At 42.8% G+C, this 22,564-nt stretch overlaps 1 long non-coding RNA gene across 1 annotated transcript in view; it reads left to right on the forward strand.

Moving 5' to 3' along the window:
* Positions 1–8,015, forward strand: part of LOC135055896 (uncharacterized) — a 115,634-nt gene extending 107,619 nt beyond the window's left edge. Inside the window, exon 2 of the long non-coding RNA XR_010243846.1 lies at positions 7,816–8,015. This is a non-coding gene — a long non-coding RNA (uncharacterized LOC135055896). The remainder of the gene's footprint in view (positions 1–7,815) is intronic.
* Positions 8,016–22,564: the final 14,549 nt, after the last annotated feature.

Below are 22,564 nucleotides of genomic sequence, written 5' to 3' on the forward strand. Positions count from 1 at the left end.
GATACACAAAGGGTGAAAAGAGGGGGGGGGGGGGCACATAAATTTAGGCGAAAATTTGTATATACAGCAGCTACTGGGTAAACACTGAGTTGTAGTGTAATCCCTGGGTTATATAGCGCTGAGGTGTGTGCTGGCATACTCTCTCTCTGTCTCTCCAAAGGGCCTTGTGGGGGAACTGTCTTCAAATAGAGCATCCCCTGTGTGTGTGGTGTGTCGGTACGCGTGTGTCGACATGTCTGAGGTAAAAGGCTCCCCTAAGGAGGAGATAGAGAAAATATGTGTGTGAGAGGGTGTCTCCGTCGACAACGCCGACACCTGTTTGGATATGTGTAAGTGCTGAGGTGAATTTATTGCACAAAAGATTAGAGAACAGACAGGAAATCTACCCATGTCTGTCCCTATGTCGCAGAGACCTTCAGAGTCTCACAATGATCACTATCCAAAATAATACACACTGATATTGACACGGAGTTTGACTCCAGTGTCGACTACGATAATGCAAAGTTACGGCCAAAATGGCAGAAAAGTATTCAATATATGATTATTGTAATAAAAGATGATTTGCATATCACTGATGACTCATGTCCCTGACACAAGGGTACACATGTTAAGGGGAAGAAAGCTGAGGTAAATTTCCCTCCTCTCATGAGGAAAAAGGGTGGGAATCTCCAGACAAGAAACTGCAGCTTCCCACAAGGAATTCTCAGGCAGTATCCTTTCCCCACTAGGGCCAGGATGTGATGGGAATCTTCCCCTAGGGTGTCATGTTTGCACAGAAGGTAGCACTAGCTATTCTCAGGGATCCTGCAGATAGCGTGCACATTCTAGTACACTACTCAGACCGGCGATTGTGTCGGCATGGGTTTATAGCGCTGTGGCAGCGTGGACAGGTACCTTATCAGCAGAGATTGAGACCCTAGTATGCATATAGATATATATATGTATATATAGAGATAGATATATATATATATATATTAAAGATGCTGTCTTAAGAGATATGTGTATATATATATATATATATATATATATATATAAAACATGCCCAAAGAGACATGAGTATACTGGGTCCTAGAGTCAAAGCTATGTCGATTTCTGCTTGACGTGTCCTGTAGAATATGCAATGGACAGATGATGCCGACTTAAGAGGCATATGGAAGGCTGAGGATTGTGTGGAGAAGGGTTCTCGGACCTGGTCTCCACAACTATAGCTGGTAATTCTGATATTTGCCTTATATTCCTGCACAGCCTAGGAAAGCACGACATTATCAAATGCAGCCTTTCAAATAAAGAAGCAAGAAAGTCCGAGGTGCGTCCTTTCTTGCCAGAGGAAAGAAGCTGCACAACACAGCTAGTTCCCAGGAACAGAAGTCCTCCCCGGCCTCTACAAAAATCCACCGCATGTCGCTGGGGCTCCACAGGCGGAGCTGGGCCCGGTGGGGGCACGCCTTCGCAAGTTCAGCCACAAGTGGGTTCACTCCCTGTTAGATCCCTGGGCAATAGATATTGTGTCTCAGGGATACAAGCTGGATTTTGAGAAGATGCCCCCTCACCGACGGCCCTGCCGGCTTCCCCCCACGAGAGGGAAACAGTGTTAACTGCAATTCACAAATTGTATCTTCACCAGGTGGTGGTCAAGGTTCCCCTCCTTCAACAAGGAGGGGGTTATTATTCGACCATGTTTGTAGTCCCGTAACTTGACGGTTCGGTGGGACCCATATTGAATTTAAAATCCCTGAACATATACCTGAAAAGGTTCAAGTTCAAGTTGAAATCGCTAAGAGCGGTTATTGCAAGCCTGAAAGGTGACTCGGGACATAAAGGATGCATACCTTCAGGTCCCCATTTATCCACCTCATCAGGCGTACCTCAGAATTACGGTACGGGATTGTCATTACCAATTTCAGAGGTTGCCGTTTGGTCTCTCCACGGCCTTGAGAATGTTCACCAAGGTAATGGCGGAAATGATGGTGCTCCTGCGGAAGCAAGGTGTCACTATTATCACGTACTTGGACGATCTCCTCATAAAAGCGAGATCAAGAGAGCAGTTGCTGAACAGCGTATCACTTTCTCTGGAAGTGTAACGGCAACATGGCTGGATTCTATATATTCCAAAGTCGCAGTGGGTTCTTACAGCTCATCTGCTTCTCCTAGGCATGATCCTAGACACAGACCAGAAAAGGGTTATCTCCCGATAGAGAGAGCTCAGGAGCTCGTGACACTGGTCAGGAATCTATTAAAACCAAAACAGGGGTCAGTGCATCACTGCACTCGAGTCCTGGGAAGGAGGGTGGCCTCATACGAGGCCATTCCCTTCGGCAGGTTCCATACGAGGTCCTTCCAATGGGACTTACTGGACAAATGGTCCGGATCACATCTTCAGATGCATCTGTTAATCACCCTGTCCCCCAGGGCCAGGGTGTCTCTTCTGTGGTGGCTGCAGAGTGCTCATTTTCTCGAGGGCCGCAGGTTCGGCATACAGGACTTGATCCTGGTGACCACGGATGCAAGCCTCCGCGGATGGGGGGCAGTCACTCAGGGAAGAAACTTCCAAGGGCTGTGGTCAAGTCAGGAGACTTGTCTGCACATAAATTTACTGGAACTAAGGGCCATATACAACGCCCTGAGTCAAGCGGAGCCCCTGCTTCGAGACCAACCAGTGCTGATTCAGTCAGACAACATCACGGCGGTCGCCCATGTAAACCGCCAGGGCGGCACAAGAAGCAGGGTGGCAATGGCGGAAGCCACAAAGATTCTTCGTTGGGCGGAGAATCACGTGCAAGCACTGTCAGCAGTGTTCATTCCGGGAGTGGACAACTGGGAAGCAGATTTCCTCAGCAGACACGACCTCCACCCGGGAGAGTGGGGACTTCATCAAGAAGTCTTCACACAGATTGCAAATCGATGGGAACTGCCACAGGTGGACATGATGGTGTCCCGCCTTAACAAAAAGCTAAAAAGATATTGCGCCAGGTCAAGGGACCCTCAGGCGATAGCTGTGGACGCGCTAGTGACACCGTGGGTGTTCCAGTCGGTATATGTGTTTCCTCCTCTTCCTCTCATACCAAAGGTGCTGAGAATTGTAAGAAAAAGAGGAGTGAGAACAATACTCATTGTTCCGGATTGGCCAAGAAGGATTTGGTACCCGGAACTGCAAGAAATGCGCACAGAGGACCCATGGCCTCTGCCTCTCAGACAGGACCTGCTGCAACAAGGGCCCTGTCTGTTCCAAGACTTACCGCGGCTGCGTTTGACGGCATGGCGGTTGAACGCCGGATCCAAGCGGTAAAAGGCATTCCGGATGAAGTTATTCCTACGCTGATAAAGGCTAGGAAGGACGTGACAGCAAAGCATTATCACCGTATATGGCGAAAATATGTTGCTTGGTGTGAGGCCAGGACGGCCCCTACAGAGGAATTCCAGCTGGGTCAATTCCTGCACTTCCTACAGTCAGGAGTGTCTATGGGCCTAAAATTAGGGTCCATAAGGGTCCAGATTTCGGCCCTATCCATTTTCTTTCAAAAAGAACTGACTTCACTGCCTGAGGTTCAGACGTTTGTTAAGGGAGTGCTGCATATTCAGCCCCCTTTTGTGCCACCAGTGGCACCTTGGGATCTTAACGTTGTGTTGGATTTCCTGAAATCCCACTGGTTTGAGCCACTTAAGACCGTGGAACTAAAGTATCTCACGTGGAAAGTGGTCATGCTGTTGGCCTTAGCATCGGCTAGGCGTGTATCAGAATTGGCGGCTTTGTCATGTAAAAGCCCATATCTGATCTTCCATATGGACAGGGCAGAATTGCGGACTCGTCCCCAATTTCTCCCAAAGGTGGTATCATCGTCTCATTTGAACCAACCTATTGTGTTGCCTGCGGCTACTCGGGACTTGGAGGACTCCAAGTTGCTGGACGTAGTCAGGGCTTTGAAAATATATGTTTCCAGAACGGCTGGAGTCAGGAAGACTGACTCGCTGTTTATCCTGCATGCACCCAACAAGCTGGGTGCTCCTGCTTCAAAGCAAACTATTGCTCGCTGGATCTGTAGCACGATTCAGCTGGCTCATTCTGCGGCTGGATTGCCGCATCCAAAATCAGTAAAAGCCCATTCCACAAGGAAGGTGGGCTCTTCTTGGGCGACTGCCCGAGGGGTCTCGGCTTTACAGCTTTGCCGAGCGGCTACTTGGTCGGGTTCAAACACCTTTGCAAAGTTCTACAAGTTTGATACCCTGGCTGAGGAGGACCTTGTGTTTGCTCATTCGGTGCTGCAGAGTCATCCGCACTCTCCCGCCCGTTTGGGAGCTTTGGTATAATCCCCATGGTCCTTACGGAGTTCCCAGCATCCACTAGGACGTCAGAGAAAATAAGAATTTACTCACCGGTAATTCTATTTCTCGTAGTCCGTAGTGGATGCTGGGCGCCCGTCCCAAGTGCGGACTTTCTGCAATACGTGTATATAGTTATTGCTTAAATAAGGGTTATTGTTATGAGCCATCCGTTGAGTGAGGCTCAGTTGTTGTTGTTCATACTGTTAACTGGGTAAGGTTATCACAAGTTGTACGGTGTGATTGGTGTGGCTGGTATGAGTCTTACCCTGGATTCCAAAAATCCTTTCCTTGTAATGTCAGCTCTTCCGGGCACAGTTTCCCTAACTGAGGTCTGGAGGAGGGGCATAGAGGGAGGAGCCAGTGCACACCAGATATAGTACCTAATCTTTTCTTTAGAGTGCCCAGTCTCCTGCGGAGCCCGTCTATTCCCCATGGTCCTTACGGAGTTCCCAGCATCCACTACGGACTACAAGAAATAGAATTACCGGTGAGTAAATTCTTATTATTTCTTGACTGGGCAGAATAAATTTTGTGGAAATTAATGCTTTGCCACAGCTCTGTACTTATTTAAAACATTGCCAATTAAAGTTCTAGGGGGAATTCAATTAGGTGCGAGGCAAAAAGCCAACTCGCCTAGTTAAACTCGCACACTCCACCTTTATGAAGAAATGCCAATGAGATATGCCAATTCGCACTATTCGCTGCAAGGGTTTGCAAATTCTTTTTAAAAAGCGAATGGCAATACCATATAGCTGTTACTGGGCATAATGAAAAGTCCTGGATGCTATTACAAAGTGTCAAATGGGTGATCTGTGCATTTAAAAAAAAAAGTTACATTAAAAAGCATCCGAATTTCATTTAACTATGAAAGAATTACATGAAAAATGGAAGAAGAAAAAAAAAAGTAGAAAAGATGTGATTTGGGGGAAATTTTAGGAATTTTTTAATTAAATTTAAAATAATTATAAAAAGCAATTATTTTTTATTGAAATAAACACTTTCATTAATTTTGGGGTGCATACACTAACAAAAAGGTTGATTTTGGGGTTGTTTGAGACAACTTTTTTACTGCAAAAATGACATGTAAGTATTGCTCCAATTAAGCTAATTGAAAAATTCCAAATGTCTAATTAATCATTGGTTCTGATGCAAGTCCCTACCTTTTCACCTCCTCAGGGGGGTGCAACAGAAACAGGTGAATTTACTCTGAAAGAGAAATGCAAGTTTGGAATAGAATTGTAAATATAGCTCGCAAAGTAAATTTGCTGTGAATTCACCTTGCGTGATCAAACTCACACCTAACTGAATTCATCCCTCTGTCTCTTTTTCTCCGTTACATTCAGTTTCCTATTTTTATAATTTTTGCATAATCTGGTTTTATTGAAATCAGCAATAATAAACAAAAGAGAATGATAAGTAATATAAACAGTACTTACAGGACATGATAATAATAAACATTGGCACAAAGAGTACAAAGGTTTCAAAATCATGAATAGCCATGACATTGTCTAGTCCTGCAAAAATCCAGCGCAGCTTCACGGCTTCAGTTCAAATTTCTTTAGCAAGGTAAGAAATTAAGATTTAATGTCATCTTGCCGGGTGCCACTTAACTCCTGTCCTATTTTGCAACCCATGTTACATAACCACTCTATAGAGTAAGAGCACCAGCAGTTACATCTAAGCTTGTGTATCGCTTCTGTCAAATACTGCACCAGTGTTGAACCCTCTGCCTTCCTGATCCCATACCCTTTCCTGCTCCTCTCCTCTCTTATATTTTTTTCCAGGGCCGTAAGTAGGGTGGTGCAACATATGCCACCGCACTGGGGGCCGCAAGGCAGGGGGTGCTGTCCTGCAGCACCTGTCAAATTTCTGTTTTAATCAGTCTCACTTGCCAATTCCTCCTCTCTAATACCTGGGATCACCTGGCCGCCCCCATCTTCCCCTCACATCCCTAAGCACCTTCAGTCACCTTCACTTTATTTAAGGCCATAGTTGCCAACATCCTGGAGATAGCAGCCAAGTCGGCTCAGAAGGAGGGAGGGGCCGAGGTATGATGCGTCAAAGGGGGCGGTGTGGAGGCAGAACCACAACTGCATCATTGTAGCCACACACCCCACTCTGCAATGCCGAGATTGCCAGCAATATTCCGCAGGGGCCATGTCAACGATGGCACAATTCAGCGACAATCACGTCATCAACTGCCCAGACTGCCCACTTTACTCACTAAATTGGCAGCCGGGCAGAGGGTACCTGTGAAATCAGGAGACTTGCCTATGGGCCGAGAGGGCCATCCGATATTTGGGATACTCCCGGTTATTCTGGAAAGCGTAGGCAAGTATGTTTAAGGCACACATTTCAATACACTCTCATACTTCCCATACAGAGCATATAACTACATGAGTAAGATGTCTGACTGCAATATAGAATTTATTATTATTACTACCAGTTATTTATATAGTGCACACATATTCCGCAGCGCTTTACAGAGAGTATTTTGGCCATACACATCAGTCCCTGCCCCTCTGGAGCTCACAATCTATATTCCCTACCACATGTACATGCACACACTTCACACTAGGGTTCATTTTGTTGGGAACCAATTAACCTACCAGTATATTTTTGGAATGTGGGAGGAAACCTACCTTCCTACCTCTATGACTGTTTTGTAATTACCCAGTTTGTCTTATCATTGTGTCCAGTTGTACAGCGCAATGGAATTTGCTGCACTATATAAGAAACTGTTAATAAATAATAAACTGGAGTACCCCCATGCAAGTAAGGAGAGAATGTACAAACTCCACACAATTAGGGCAATGGTGGGAATCAAACCCATGACCTCAGAGCTGAAAGCCGGTAATGCTAACCATTACACTATCCATACTGCCCTAAAGTGACATGTGTGCTTTAAATGAAGGAGGATGGGAATGAAGGTCCTAGGGACACTAGGCACTTAGGACCTTCATTCACATCCTCCTTCATTTAAAGCACACATTTCACTTTACTTCTTCTTTTCACTTTACTAACTTCTAAGAAATGTGTGATTTCAAATAAAGGGTAATGTAATTAAATATAATTATATAAGAGGATTGGTGTCCAAATTAATTTCCTTGGGAGCGTTCTGTAAGTAAAAGTAAAGGTGTTCTATAAAATATATATAAACGTAAAGTATATTTAGCACGTGCTATTGTTGTCCATCTGCAACATTCTATGCATGTCTTATCCTGTTTTAACTTTACCATCTTTGTTTTTATTGTATTCTAATGTTATTCTGCCAGAATAAATAGATAATAAAAAAGAATGCTTTATTCTAAGACTATTTGCTTTAATTGATTACAGTTAAAAATACTAAAATGGGCTGTCTAGCTTCAGAATACTTTTTTTTTTTTTACAGGCCTCTTGTAACTTTTAATAAATACATTAACCCCCATAGCTTTTTCTGTGCTTTATAACCATGTTTTTATACAATCATTCAGCTCTGTTTGTATTATGCCCTAGGATGTGGCGGATACAATTATTAAGAGAGAAGTTTTGTGATGTAACCCTAGAGCAATGAAAACAAAACAGCTCTGTGTGATGATAAAAGACAAGGCTGGAAAACCTTGAAGATCCCTAGAAAGAAAATGCAGTATTTAGAAAACATACAGAAGGCCATGTACAATCCAGTAAATGATAGTCATCCGAAGACAGACATCCCATTTAATATGCCCTTCTTCTTTAATATGTTTGCATAGTCTTCATAAATCATACAGGTTTTGCTGCTGCTATAGCTGCCTATGTGTGGCCCAGCAGTAACATCTCCAGCAACTGAAAGTTACAAGAAGGGACCACACTCCATCAAATCAAACATTTACATATGTGTACAAACCTATTCAATGAATCATCTCATGTCTTTGGGATTTTATTAGTATGGAAAGCTTTCAAAAGCCATAGTTTCTCTATGGTAATATGCAAACATAATTTACTTTGTGCAGGATGGAGCTTAAAGTGTTAATTTGTCTTGCATGGCAGGTAAGTATAGCACTATTACCATCATATGTTGTATTGCATACTGATCTACTTAACTTCAGTGTTTAATAGTCAAAACAGACTGGGATGCATATAGCATATTAGAAGATAGAGATTGGCATCTGCATTAAATTGGTGTAGCTACTGTAGTATACAGTATATTGGGATCTGTATTACATATTTGTCCACACTCAATCACTAGGACCTGACCTAAAACAACATTTATCAAGCTTTCTATCCTCTGAGAGGCTCCTGCTTTGCACATACAGGGGTCTGCATATGTACAGTGGTCCTTTTGGAAAACCTCACTTTCTGGCCCACTAGCAGCTGTATGCTCTGTAAGTAGTTCTGCCACTGCTACTATTCACCAAATAAAAGTCTGTATTGTGTAATGGGTACTATATTGTATATATTGAACACTAGCATGCTCTCTGGGGATGCAGTTAATATACCGGCTGTCGGGATTCTGGCATTCAGGATACCGACTCCGGAATCCCTACAGCTGGTAAAATGCCAGTGGTCGCAATCCCAACTGCAGCCCCGTATTTCCACTCAGTTGTGGGAACACGCCACCACCTGAGTGGGAATATAACCTGTGGCGACTGGAGCTTGCCATCTGGTCCAGAGCGTAGATATAGTGGCTGCCGGTCTCCCATATGTATCCTGTTATTTGTATTGTATGCTGGTCACTAGCATACTCAGTCTATTAAACACTTGTAAGTACAATACCCTATGTTTTGTCTATTAGTTACTATTAATGTATTCCATAGCAATCACTTGAGAACTTTCTGTATAACAGTTACAGTGCCTCAACTAAGAAGTGTAAAACAGAAAATGGTAGTGCCATCTGCCATAATGTGCATAAGTGCTCCTAAACTTCCACCAAAGGACAAAGGTTGGGAAGTAACAAAGGATATAGGAAGAACAACCTGAGCACTGTAGCCTCATGTTTCTATATGTCACCTCAGTTGCTGCACTGTGTTCTGGAGTCTTACTATCCTGCAGCAGTGGCCAGTCACCAATTCTTTATAATGCTGTACTGTAGCGAGTTGGCCAGCATGTTCAGAGCGCCTTAGAATTCACTTATGGAGTGTGGCCACTCCACTCATACCGAACTACTGCGGAACGATATATCGGCCGATATATCGCTAAGTGTGCACCCAGCTTTAGTATAGAGGCCTGATAGATCTGGAGACACTGCATATAAAGTTTAGGGCCTAAGCAATGTATGTACTGTAGTACTGGTCCTATCGCACCTAATCCGACCTCCCGGTGGCCCTATTTTTTACAGAATTGTCATGATTTTCAGAGCTCAGAAGGAGTGTGACTTGATTGTATGTTTAGCTTGGCTGAAAGTGGAACATGGTTCAGCAGATTAGTAGCCTAGTGTGTAAAGATCTGATACAGGTTATATTTTGGAGTAAAAAAATGCATTTTTCTTACATTCTATAGTGTTCTATATTGGGATATAACCACCTTTTACTATAGCTCAATGTACATACAGGCTTCGCCTTCAACTGAGATGAAAGTTTGAAATTTGTTTTCCTTTTGGACCTTAGAAAGTTACTGATATTTTTCTAGCAATAACAAGTTACCGCTATTATATTTAGTGTAAATGTACTGTTTAGTCTTCCTCACAAAATGAAGGAATTAAATGACCCTTATCACTATTTACAATTTCTATACATCTCTGATATGTTATAGTACTGCCTCACAAAGCCAAAAACCAGGGATTCATGCTCTAAGAAACTATGGGCTGAGGCATGCAAACTGTGTGATATACTGTATATCCTTGTCCTAAGGTTGCGTCCTACCACCTGCACTCTGGGCCCTACTTAAACAAAGCTTCTAATAGGGTGTTTGGTGTAATTTCCCCAAATATTTGCTAAAATGGTACACTATTATGTGCAGAGTGGTATCTATGCATTCTGCAGGAGGCAGTTGCTAGAACACTTCCAGCAATAAAATAAAAATAAAAATCCCTACTTAGACAGACTGCCTAACTAACTACAGAGTACAGATCAGCACCAAACCTTCCATTCAGAAAGATTATTGATAGAGTGTTTGCAACCCTACCGGAAATACAGCTGTCAACGTATTATATTAAGGATCCATTCCAGTCAAGACTTAGGAGATAACTTTGCACTGAAACAAATCTGGTATGAGTGCTTAATGATCTAATGGCAAGAGACAGAGGTAATTATTCATTCTTAATCCTCCTGGAGGGATGTAGCTATGTGACCGGCGGTCAGGCGACCACCGGTCACAGTACCTCCCCCTACATCCCGCTCACTTACAATCCCGACAGCCGGCATGACAACTAGTAGGGACTATTCCCACCCGTGGGTGTCCACGGCAACCATAGAGTGGGAACAGAACCTGTGGCGAGTGCAGCTCGCCACCGAGCATGCAGCGTGGAGGGTACAGTGAGCACGCAAGGGGCTTGTAGCGCTCCCCCCCCCTTCCCCGCCAGCATACCACCACGAGTATCCCACCGTCTGTATGGTGACCGGCGGTCTCCTGATCGCCGGTCATGCATACCCAACCCCTCCTGGATTTCTCTGCAACTTTTGATACAGTGGACTATGGGATTCTAATTGAGCTCCTGACAAAATGTCTCGCTGGTAAGTTACTGAAGTGTCCTGAGAAATGCACTCATTGTCACCAGTACCACTGCCATGTGTTGTGCCAGAGTGTTCTATCCCACCTCCCATGCCTTTTGCAGTATATATGCTACTACTGGATGAAATAATTAGATGTCATGACCTGGTCTTCCATTGCTGCACATATGATACTCTACTTTACCTGTTCTTTGCTCTGGTTACTGAGAGCCAGTACCAATCTGGCTGTTTAGCTGAGCTCAGAAATGGATGAGAGTTAATTGACTGTGATTACCTCCTGATAAAACAGAGGTCTCATGATAGTGGCTCACTATCACAAAGCGAGACTGCAGCTTTTTCAACCCACTGGGGTTCAACTGGACTTAGTATGCTTAAACATTAGATGATAGCCATGATGATCAAATTGCCATGCTTTCATCTTAGGACACATCCAGAATAAAACATTTGATTCCTTCAGAATACAGTATCTTCTGACACTCGTGCATTCATTTGAATCCTCATACTTGGACTACAACAATTCCCTCTAACTTGATCTCCCAGCAAAAAGAGTTGTACCGCTAGCAGCAAGTATAAAATGCAGCAGCCAGGCTGGTAACTAGTCAGTCCAGCTCATGCCACATAACACCCATTTTCTACTCCCTTTATTGGCTGCCTGTAAGATGGCAAATGTATTCTATTCAAGTTTATTTACTGACTTTCAATGCCCTTCATAACCAGGGTCCAAGGTGCTTGAAGCAGCTTCTGATTCCTTCTTCTCCCACTCACTTCTTCAATCTGCAGATGAAGGACTATTATAAGTACCTAGAATCTCAAACTTCATTTCGGGATCGAGCTTTTACCTTTGCAGCTAATACTCTCTGAAACTTGCTACCTTGCACGGTTCAAAAACAGACTCGAGACTTACCTGTTTACTTAAGCATTTTATTAATGCCTTAATTATTTGGAAAATAAAAATGTTTAGCTCACCTTTTTTTGTAGTCTAGTTATTCATTTAGTCTTATTGGGAGTAATATTCTATATAAATAACATTATTATTATTATCATCTATACATTCAGAACCACTGGTTTTAATACGTTCTCCTTCCCTTACACTGCCTTAAATCAGGCTTAAATTCCTCATGGTTTATTTTTGTGAGGCAATGATATTTTATAGCAGACACATGTAAATACCTTCTATTTTAAGAAGGCTTTTGCTGCCATTTATTTTCAGCGGAGGGCTTTTAAATTCCCATAAACTCACCTAACCCTAACCTTAATGGCTATCCTATATAATCCCAGACAACCCCATTCACACACACACACACACACACACACACACACACACACACACACACACACACACACACACACACACACACACATTTATTTATTTAAATATGGGGGGGCTCATTTTAATTTTTACACAATTTTTATTTTTACATGCATTCGGTAGATTTGATATCTGTGATACCCTTTCTGTGTCTGTAAATCACTGGTTTATTTGAAGTGATGAAAGAGAAGCATCAATGCCACTTTCAGTCAGTAGATGGTGCTTCAGTGCCCTTTTCCCATAAACAGACATTTTATTGCGAGTTAAACCCAGTGTTTTTTTATCTGCTGTCACTCACATGTATGCAGAACCTGCACCTTTGTTTTTGGTATCATTTTTCATTCTTATAAATAGTTCTGTATACGGGAAGAAATCAATAAAATAATGTTAGAAATTAATAAAATAAACAACTGAAGACTTGTCCAAAGTGTGGAGGCCGCTATAAAGCTTGTTTCAACTTCTAGCGCACTGCCTAAATCAGAGATAACTATTTCTTAAATATAAATGAAATCTTAGAAATGCAGGGAGCAAATCAGCTACACAACAAAACCTAAACATTTATCTAGTTTATCCAATGACAGAAGTTTTTATTGGAGTTAACTAACTTGCTGAGTAAAGGCCTCCATACTTCACAGCATATTGCAGCAATTTCCCGATCCCCAAACTGCTGGGTCAGGGAATCAGGAATATTAAAACATGTTTCAAAATCTCAATTCCCTGTTCCCAGCCAAAAAAACAGTCGGGATTGGCAAACTGAGGATTTTAAAAATGAATTTCCCTGATGTATTTCTGATCATTGATGGGAGGATCGGGGAATTAGGGAAACAGGGCTCTGATGTCTAGGGGCCTTTATATCCTCAAAAACAATCAAATTGCCAGATATCACGGCAATAAGGAATCTTTTGGGGGGAATGTAACAATTTAACTCACCAAGACACAGGCTCCTATAAGAGCCCATCCCGGCAATCATTAAAGTGATTGTATATGCGATCACTTCACTTCTGGGTTTGGACCCCAGCCTGGAAACTGCGCATGCATGGCTAAGCAACTGCCCATATCTCCTGCTTTCTATCTTGGTACATTTTAGGAATACTTCATTATTTCCTTAGACATGCAGAAAAAGCAGTTTCCATATATCTTAAGGAGAGCATTGCTAGATAAATAAACCCATATATCGCATATCATTCCCACCCACCATTTCTAATCAGTGTGAACTATGGGGCTAATTCAGGTTGGATCACAAATCGCGATCCAATTGGAATTATTGCGTTCACCCTACGGGCGCATGTACAGCACCCGTTCTACACATGCACCCGCACTTTCTGTGGGCGTCCTGCAGAAAATGCAAACGCCTCTGCCTGCCAATCAGGCAGAAGAATTTGCGGGGCGGGGGGGGGGGGGGGCAACCTTCATTTCTGCTAACAAGCAGAAATTGTGAAGTGATCTCAATTTCTGCTTGCTGAAGGGGGGGAGGCGGCGGTCAGCATGCTGGCCGGCCTTTCCCCTAGATGGGTGGCCCCCAGCATGCTAGCAAAAGGATTGCAAATTCTGCTAATTATTATTATTATATAATTCTAAGATATATATTATATAATATTATTTATATTATATGATCATTTTACAATTGTAATTCCAAGTGACATTAAATCTGACCTAGATCTATGACTACTGAAGATGTTACAAACACTATATTCACTATTACTAGTCCTTTAACAGAGATGTTATGTGTTCAATTAATGTGCTTTAGAATGCATACTTTTGTACTTTGTTAAGTATTTGAAACCACTGGAGGATGCAGATTTTAATTAAACGCCACGCTGTTTTCTGTTTGTTATAATGAGAACTGCAATGCTCAATAGGAAATAAACCACATTACAAGAGATAGAAACTGCACCATCCCTCCCCCACTACTGCAACACTGATAGTGACTGTGTCTGGCTTGTGGACAGGTACTGGCAGATTTATCTGACTTTATATAGGCTGACAACTGTCCCTAATTTCCAGAGGCCTAATACAGATGTAGTTGGAGTTGCTATCGCTGCTGTGTCCTTAGAAGCAGCAATGATAGCGCTGTATGGTGATGCAGCAGGAGAAGTCCATTACAACCAGACGCCTCCTGCTGCAGTAGTGATCCCACTTGCCTCCTAGGATGCAGCATCGGATCACTCAGTCACCATCGGGCGGTTTACAGCACCTATGGTGCTGTGCAAGCTGCCCGTCGCAGAGACCAGGAATTCTCCCTCCTACAACGGAGATCCCTGACCCTTTCCCTCCCCTAAATGGTGGTGACCAGCCTCCATTTTCATGACCAGAGGCCTCCGCTGCCCTCTCCCGCCCCCCAGATGGCAGCAGACTATCAATCACTGACAAACTGCTACTATCCTGCTTCTGACTTCGCAGGACCCATTCGCACACGCGCACAGCGGGTTCTGTGCATGCACAAAGTACCGAACATCGATACTTTGCGCATGATAGCGCAGGAACGACCGCACCTGAATGACCCCCAGTGTAGTACCTGGTTTAAATATATGTCCCTGAAAATGTATATCCCTGGAGATGTCTCTACTTTTCACATTGATCAACTACACAGTTCAATTTCTGTAATTTGGCATCATTGATAACATTCACTTAGGGCTAGGCTGTTTTTATTACATGGTTTTTATGAATAGATCTATTAATCAAAACTTTTATAAATGCTGCAAGAGGCATTGGAATAGAGTTCAGTTACAGTAGCATGTCATGTTGGATATTGTAGGCCCACCACCTGTAATACCATTACACAATGGTATTACATATTTGGATGCATTAAGTCAATAGAAAAACGTCCTTGGGAACTATGCTAAAATGTTATCCTACTTTACAACTTTACACATTTTAGATTAACATTCACCGTGACTTGAAAGGAACCTTTTTGCCTTTGAAAATCACAGTTTGGTTAGTATAACCCTAACCTTTTCCCTTTACATATAAAGCAGCACTACCATCTTCTTCATTCTTTTTATAAGGTAACTGGAACCCAAAACTGCTATATGCAACCTGCGGCAGATCAATTTCACTCTCCAACTTTAACAAAAAACCTAAGAAGGAGGGTCGAAGTGAGAATCAATCTCTTGACTGCAACTTTCATAAGGAAAAAGGGAGGACATGAAAACAACAGAATAAGGAACAGCCCTTGTGATTGCAAGGGCAAATGTTATGCCCTGTAAATACTGGTATTACATTTTCTACTGTAAACTCTACCCTCTTTTTGCTGTAAGCAATATTTTGATTTACCAGCTAATCTGGCACATCCTTTTTCCCAAACCATTGCCAGAGCAGCTATTTGTAGCTGACCTTACCACTTTGATGGGCAAGTGTCTATAGACATCAGTATGTTATGGAGATGTATCAAAGCTTTTAGGGTGGAATTTATCAACCCTATAATGTGGTCAAACCATCAAAAACTGCAGTCTTCAGAGGTTTGCCGTATTTTCAAAAGAATCAAAATAATCCGCTCTGAAATCAATTGTGGCCAACCGGCACTGCAATCTCCATAGAATGCCATCTGGCTGCGATGTGCCAGTATGCATTATGTGTAACTCTACGGAGCTTGCTGCCGACAGCCTATGGGTTTCTTAATGCAGAGGTCGCCTGAGAGGGATCTGAAGGATCCTTCTCTGACCGACACCCCCATGGCATTCACATGTGGTAAATGACGTCCTTACATGCGCAGTAGGACTCCTGGGTCACCAAACAAGCAGTCACAGGCTTATTTGAATAAAGACCAGATAAAGAGGCATGGTGTGCCACAACAACTGGGCCTGCAGTGGTTCATATCCAGCCATTAAATGTTTCAGGAGTAATAGAACAGTATTGGGTAGAGGGCAGGCAAAGGTTGTAGGAGAATAGCCCTGACACCAGTGAGGATGGAAAAAATGGAGTCTTGGCTAGGACATATTCTAATAAGGAGTCTGCACACTTACTCAGGGAGGGGTTTGTTTCTTACAATTCTGGAGTGTTGGGCAGCACATTAAGGGAGACAAACTTGCACCCAATTGTGAAACATGTGGAGGGTTGCTAGGTTGCACTACAGAAAAAGGCAGGTCCCTTTGATAAACTACCTATGCAAGGTTAGGGTGCCACCTCTTGGTGTGGTGCCCAAGAGGGATCCAGTTGCATTCAGAATTATTCACCAGTTTTTGTAACCAGAAGAGAGGTCAGATAATATTGTGTTGTTGAGCCTTGAATATGCAATGTAATGTATAACTTATCTGACAAGATTTTACAGAAATAGAAAAATGTAGGAAGTGAGCATTAATAGAAAAAGAGGCTAGTTTTAGGTTGTTCCCTATACATCTTTCTTGTTTCCATTTGCTTGCTTGTAAATGTAGGGGACACTACTTTGTGGATGGATGCCATGCTACGGGCTCTGCTATTACTTGCAGGAAATATGATACATTTAGGGGTCTATTCATGAAGCAGTGAAAAGAGTAGAGAAGTGAGCTTGTGGAGAATTTGCCCATGGCAACCACTCAGCGTTAAGGTAGCATTTTATAAAGTGCATTCTATAAAATTATACATAGCAGCTGATTGGTTGCCATGGGCAACTTCTGCACTGGCTCACTTCTCTACACTTTTCACTAAATCATGAATAGACCCCTTAAACTCCATTTTAGACTGGGCTGTTAAGGCGTAAAAAGTGTGTGAGCCATTACTTAGATTATTTTGTATTTGCAGGCCCTGCAGGGTCCTCAATTTATGGTCAGTCCATGGCACTTTACCAATGTTTGGCTATTGACTTTAGAGTGCCACTGGCACCAGAGCAATTGATAGCCCCACTATGGTAATGACAATCCTTAGCGCTGAGATTGACACAGATTTCACCTGTCAGGCCAGAAACTGCACGGATTAAAAGGATTTATCTGTGACTTGCTCAAAGTAAAAATACCATTCTCAGGCAAATACATTCATTATTAATCCACTCAGCATTTACAGGTAGGATTATGACCATGGGTCAAGTTTTCTGCAGGCACTTGATATCAAAGATAAGTGGCAGCATATTTTGACCTTATTTTACCCTATACATTTTTGAGCTTGAAGCATAGGAATATAAAAGTCGATATGAAAGTATAGTTATATTTCATACAGGAGTATAACAGGTATTCAGTGGGGGGGCGACAGATTTGGCAGTGTGGGGTTTGGAGTATCATTTGCAGTAAAATTATGGTAGCTGTCAGATCGAGAAAAAACTGGTTTGATGAGCAGTAGCCAACTCACTGCAACTTGCGGCAACAGATACCAATGCACGGTTCGGAAAAGTGGCTGTGCTGCAAGCCCTACCGTCCTACTAGTAGCTCTAAAAGATGACACTGCCAGGCAGTCTTACTGCGCATTTGTGAATTTAGCAGCGAGCAGGAGGAGGCAGAGTGATTTCAATGGAGCCCTCTTCACAATCCGGGCCACTTCTAAAAGAAATGAGTGGAGCTCAGTGGGCTGTAGGTAGCGTTTCCGCCGTCAAGCGTTCAGTTTTCGAAGCCTAATGAAAGGATGGCACCAGGACGCTATTGGTGAATGGGTCCATTATATAAAACATGTGGTAACAACTGTTTCTGCATGTATAATGGACCCACTCACTTTAATGAATAAGCTCCTTAGAACTATTCCCGATCTCTGTAGCAGTGGAGTTAATGGGGTGCAGAACAGGCTTCGGTTATTCAGATCAGACAATGAGCCAGTGATGGTGTTTAAAGCAAAACATTCCGTTGGCAGTTAGGCATATGCCAGGGATTGATAAGAAAATAACAGATACATTGTCTAAAGGTGGCCATCCACTACTCAGACATAGCATCAGATTTCTCTTGAACTCTCCCGGGAGCGTCCTGGGAATCGGATCAGACCCTGGCTTTAATTTTCATTACATTCACTTCAGATATATCTGATGCAATTAATATATCATGTGCCAGATCGCATCAGATATATCTGATGCACACATGCTACATGTGATTGATCTGATGCTGCTGCTGCCGCTGTTCCCCCTCTTGGTGGGTGGGAGTGGTCAGGGAGATGCCAGTCAAGTGACGCTTCAGATGAATCTGATCAGATACATCTGAAGTAAAAAAAACAATCCGATGTGCACCTGTTTTCTTCAAATTCAGATAAATAGTTGGGGCAGCCTCAGAGATCTGTAGTTCAGACATATCTGACACTGGAGTGAGCATTGGATCTGAAGAGCCATCCAATGTGACACTTTTCTTCAGATATGACGGTCAGATGCGTCGAAATCTGAAGAAAACTGCCCAAATCATTTAAAAATTCTCTACTTACACATCAGAGTCTCTGTAGCACATAACTGCTGTCTACTGCAGACATTGGGAAAATTGGGTATGGTTAACAGGTGGTCGGGATCCCGGTGGTCAGGAGACCGACGCCGGAATCCCGACAGTCGGAAACCCGACAGAGGTGCGTTAAGTCCCCTCGCGGGCTAGCTGCGCTCGCCACGCTTCGCTTTCACACTATTATATTCCCCCTCGGTTGGTGGCATGGACCCAACAAGCGAGCGTTTACCAGGATCCCGACCATCAGGAAATTAACTGCGGCCCCCAAAGGATGCATTGGGGGTTGGATGTGAATGATACTCAGTTAAATTAAAAGGAGCTGGCCCTTGTTATTAGGATGTCTACGAAATAGCAGGGGAAGGGGAGACAGATCAATTTGGGAAAGCTACTCAAGTCTAACATACATGAGTTTCTGAACATGTGCCTATACGTTCCCAAATATTTAATAATGTATGAGGATGTAACAAAGGTCACAGCTGTACAACTGTGATGAGAGCTAGTTTGGACGCTGCAGGGGCTAACGCTGCCCATTTGAGTACTCACAGAGCAGCTGGTGAAGGGGTTGTCAGCCCCTACAAATATCAAAAGAACAAGAAGTAGTGAAACTGGCACTAGTATATACAATTAATAATATATGATGGATGGAATATGGTAAAGAAAATGCTGAGTTAAAAAAAACCCCCACTAAAAATAAATTCACATGGTCTAAATAGCAACCACTAGCTAGGCCACAGGTATATTAGGTATATTAGTGCCGTGCAATACCAGACTGGCTCCTATATTAATCAGTGTTTAATTTAAGACTTTCTCCTTTGTGTCCATAAGGGATCCAATTTTAGCAACAAGGTATTACCAGTACGTGAATCTTGTATGTCCAAAGAGTCCATTTAGTAACCCAATTTGCAGATTAACAGGCTGAAGGAGTATCCACCAGGTATCCAGAACACTGCAGAATGTTCCAAGGAGAATGGCTAAGACCACGCAGAAGTCCAGTGGAATAACAGGAGTCCAGATACGAGCTCAAAGCATTTCCCTGGGCTGTGGTCACCCAGCTTCCTCAGGAGCTCCATCCTTCAGCTGCTGGGAAAGAGCTATGGTAAAGGAAAAGAACTCCAGACCACAGTGCGCAATAAACCTAAAGAGCTGCTAGCTGATGATCATACATGTGCATCCAATTACACAATAGAAGACAATGTGACCCAAAAAAAATGTACGTCAATATTAGCGCTAATTAGGAACCATGAATAGTATATGATTACACCAATGTGTGCAGTATAGGCAGAAAGACTGATTCACCATATGCGGAGGGAGACGTCCTCAAGATTATCTCTCCTAGATCATCAGTTTTCCTCCTTCTGTGAATTCAGGAATCAGATCTATATGGCTTTAAGCCTGCAAAAAAAAAGTGTCACCTCTCCCTATTTGTGTAGGAGAATAGCTCAAGGGACACTTTAGACAAAACTGATCATGGTGCAGTATCTTTTAAAATTGACACAATTTATTTTTAACAAGATGCACTTACACCTAAAAAGATAAAAGACAGCATGTAACAAAGAATTTCCTTTGGCATATCACCAGCAGTAGCAGTCCTTGAATGGGGGAGTCCTGAAGCGTCAGATGGTAATAGCTGAGTGGAAGTATGAGCTCCGGATGCTCAACCACCACGAGACCGCAGAGACACCCCTCAAGGTAGCAGATGAAGTCCAAGTGTAGTAGCCACGCTTAACGCGTTTCGGACGATGATCGTCCTTCGTCAGAAGCATGGCTAATATGAACATGTCCACAGTATTTATCCCCTCCTAATTGGGGATACCCAGCTGCAAACAATCCCCGGTGTTCGGCGCCGTCGTATCCTCACGCATGCGCACCAGATCTCCAAACGCGAAAGCCGGAAGTGACCTTAGCGGTTCACCGCTGACCGGAAGTTGTAATGTTTGCGTTCCAGCGCCGGGATTCTTCATCTCCGGTTAGTATAATCAAAATCCATTTCTCAGAAAGGTTTAAAGAATAACTCAAACCACATTAAAAGTCCACATGCATGAGTCCATCATAAAAACATGAAAAAAAAATATAAAAACGAAAAAGATCATTAATATACGAGACTCTCATAACAGTACTGATATTAGAAAAGTGTGCAAGATAAAAATGGCAGAGAGAACCCAGACTAGGTTAAAAAACATTTGAGTTCGAATTCACCGTTTAGGCCCCCTGGAGACAGGGTACCCAAACGGTGAATCCACCTCATTTCTGTTTGCGACAAACGTCTTTCTAAATCCCTAGTCCTCCATTTGGGAAGAATTAACTGAATCCCACAGAACGATTTAAAAAAACATTCTTTTGAATCGTGCAGTTTTTTAAAATGCGATGAGACGGTATGGGTATCTAAACCCTTTCTAATGTTGTAAATGTGCTCCGCCCATCTAACCTTCGCACATCGGGTCGTTTTCCCCACATAAAAGAGCCCACATGAACACTCCAAAATGTAAATCACATTTTTTGAGTGACATGTTATGAACTCCTTTATGGGATAAGAGTGACCGTTCACCTTAAATTCTGTTACCTTTCGGGTAGATGATTTAACAGTTCTACACATCAAACAGTCACCGCAGCGGTGGAAACCCTTGGTTCTGATACTTTGCCTTGGATTGGTATCCACACTGCTTCTCACTAATTGTTTTTTTAGGGCTGGGGCCTTCCTATAAATGAAGACTGGTTTAACAGGGAGTAATGGTCCTAAAACGGAATCTTGTTTTAAAATGTTCCAATTATTCCTAATCACACGTTCAATCCCTTTAAAAGAAGTGCTATATTGGCTAATAAAGGCCCATTTTAATCTTTCGTCTGTAGGTCTGGAATCATTCCTCGATGTTAGTAAGGTCTCTCTATCTATATTAGTTATTCTCAACCTAGCCTCATCCAGAGACTCGCAAGAGTATCCTTTCTCCATAAAGCGTTCAGACATCTCAGTAAGTTGCTGGTCACAAACCTGTGCATTAGAACAGTTTCTTTTTACCCTTGCAAATTGGCTGAAGGGAATGCCATTCAACCAACTTGCATGATGCAGGCTCGTTCTCTCTATAAAACTGTTACAGTCCGTTGCTTTTCTATATGTCTTTGTATTAACTTTCCCTTCGTCAATATAGACACTTAAATCAAGGAAAGAGACCTCCTTTTTGCTCCTAGTAAATACTAGTTTGATCGACATGGTATTATAATTCAAATCATCACAAAAGGTGTTAAGTGATTCCTCCGCTCCTCGCCAAACAAAAAAAGATATCATCTATGTAGCGCCGCCAGGACACCAGGCCGGCCACCAGCTCGCCATCATGCCATATGCGATGGTCTTCCCAATAGGCCATGAACAAGTTTGCGTAGCTGGGGGCGAACCTGGTGCCCATGGCAGTGCCCACCTTCTGTAAATAAAAAGTACCATCAAAAATGAAGTAATTATTCAACAAAATAAACCTAATGCTTTCCAAGATGAAAGCCTTCACAACTTCACTGAGAGTACTCATGTTTAAAAAATATGAGACTGCTAATAAGCCTTTTTCAAGGTCTATTATCGTATAAAGGGTGCAAACGTCTGCTGTACATAAAAAATCCCCCTCTTCCCATTTATATTGGTTAATCCTCCTCAAGGTGTCACCAGTATCTTTCAAGAATGCTTTTGTCTGCTGCACAAGCGGTTGGAGATAGTGGTCAACAATCGCTGATAAATTACTCGTCAGGCTATTACATCCCGACACAATTGGTCTACCTGGGGGGTGGAGGGGGTCCTTATGAATCTTAGGGAGAACATACAAAGTGGGAATAGAAGGTTCTGCGATATTTAAAAAGTCAAATTCTTTCTTTGTTATGGCTTTTGATTCCAAAGCCCTGGTACTTAATTCCTGTAGGGCCTTCATAATCTTATGGGTAGGATCTGCCTTTAATTTTAAGTACGTTTTCCCATCATTCAACTGTCTGAAAACTTCCTGCATGTAAGTCTCCCTATT

Source organism: Pseudophryne corroboree, chromosome 3 (genome assembly GCF_028390025.1).
Source record: "Pseudophryne corroboree isolate aPseCor3 chromosome 3, aPseCor3.hap2, whole genome shotgun sequence".
In the NCBI taxonomy this organism is placed as follows: Eukaryota; Metazoa; Chordata; class Amphibia; order Anura; family Myobatrachidae; genus Pseudophryne; species Pseudophryne corroboree.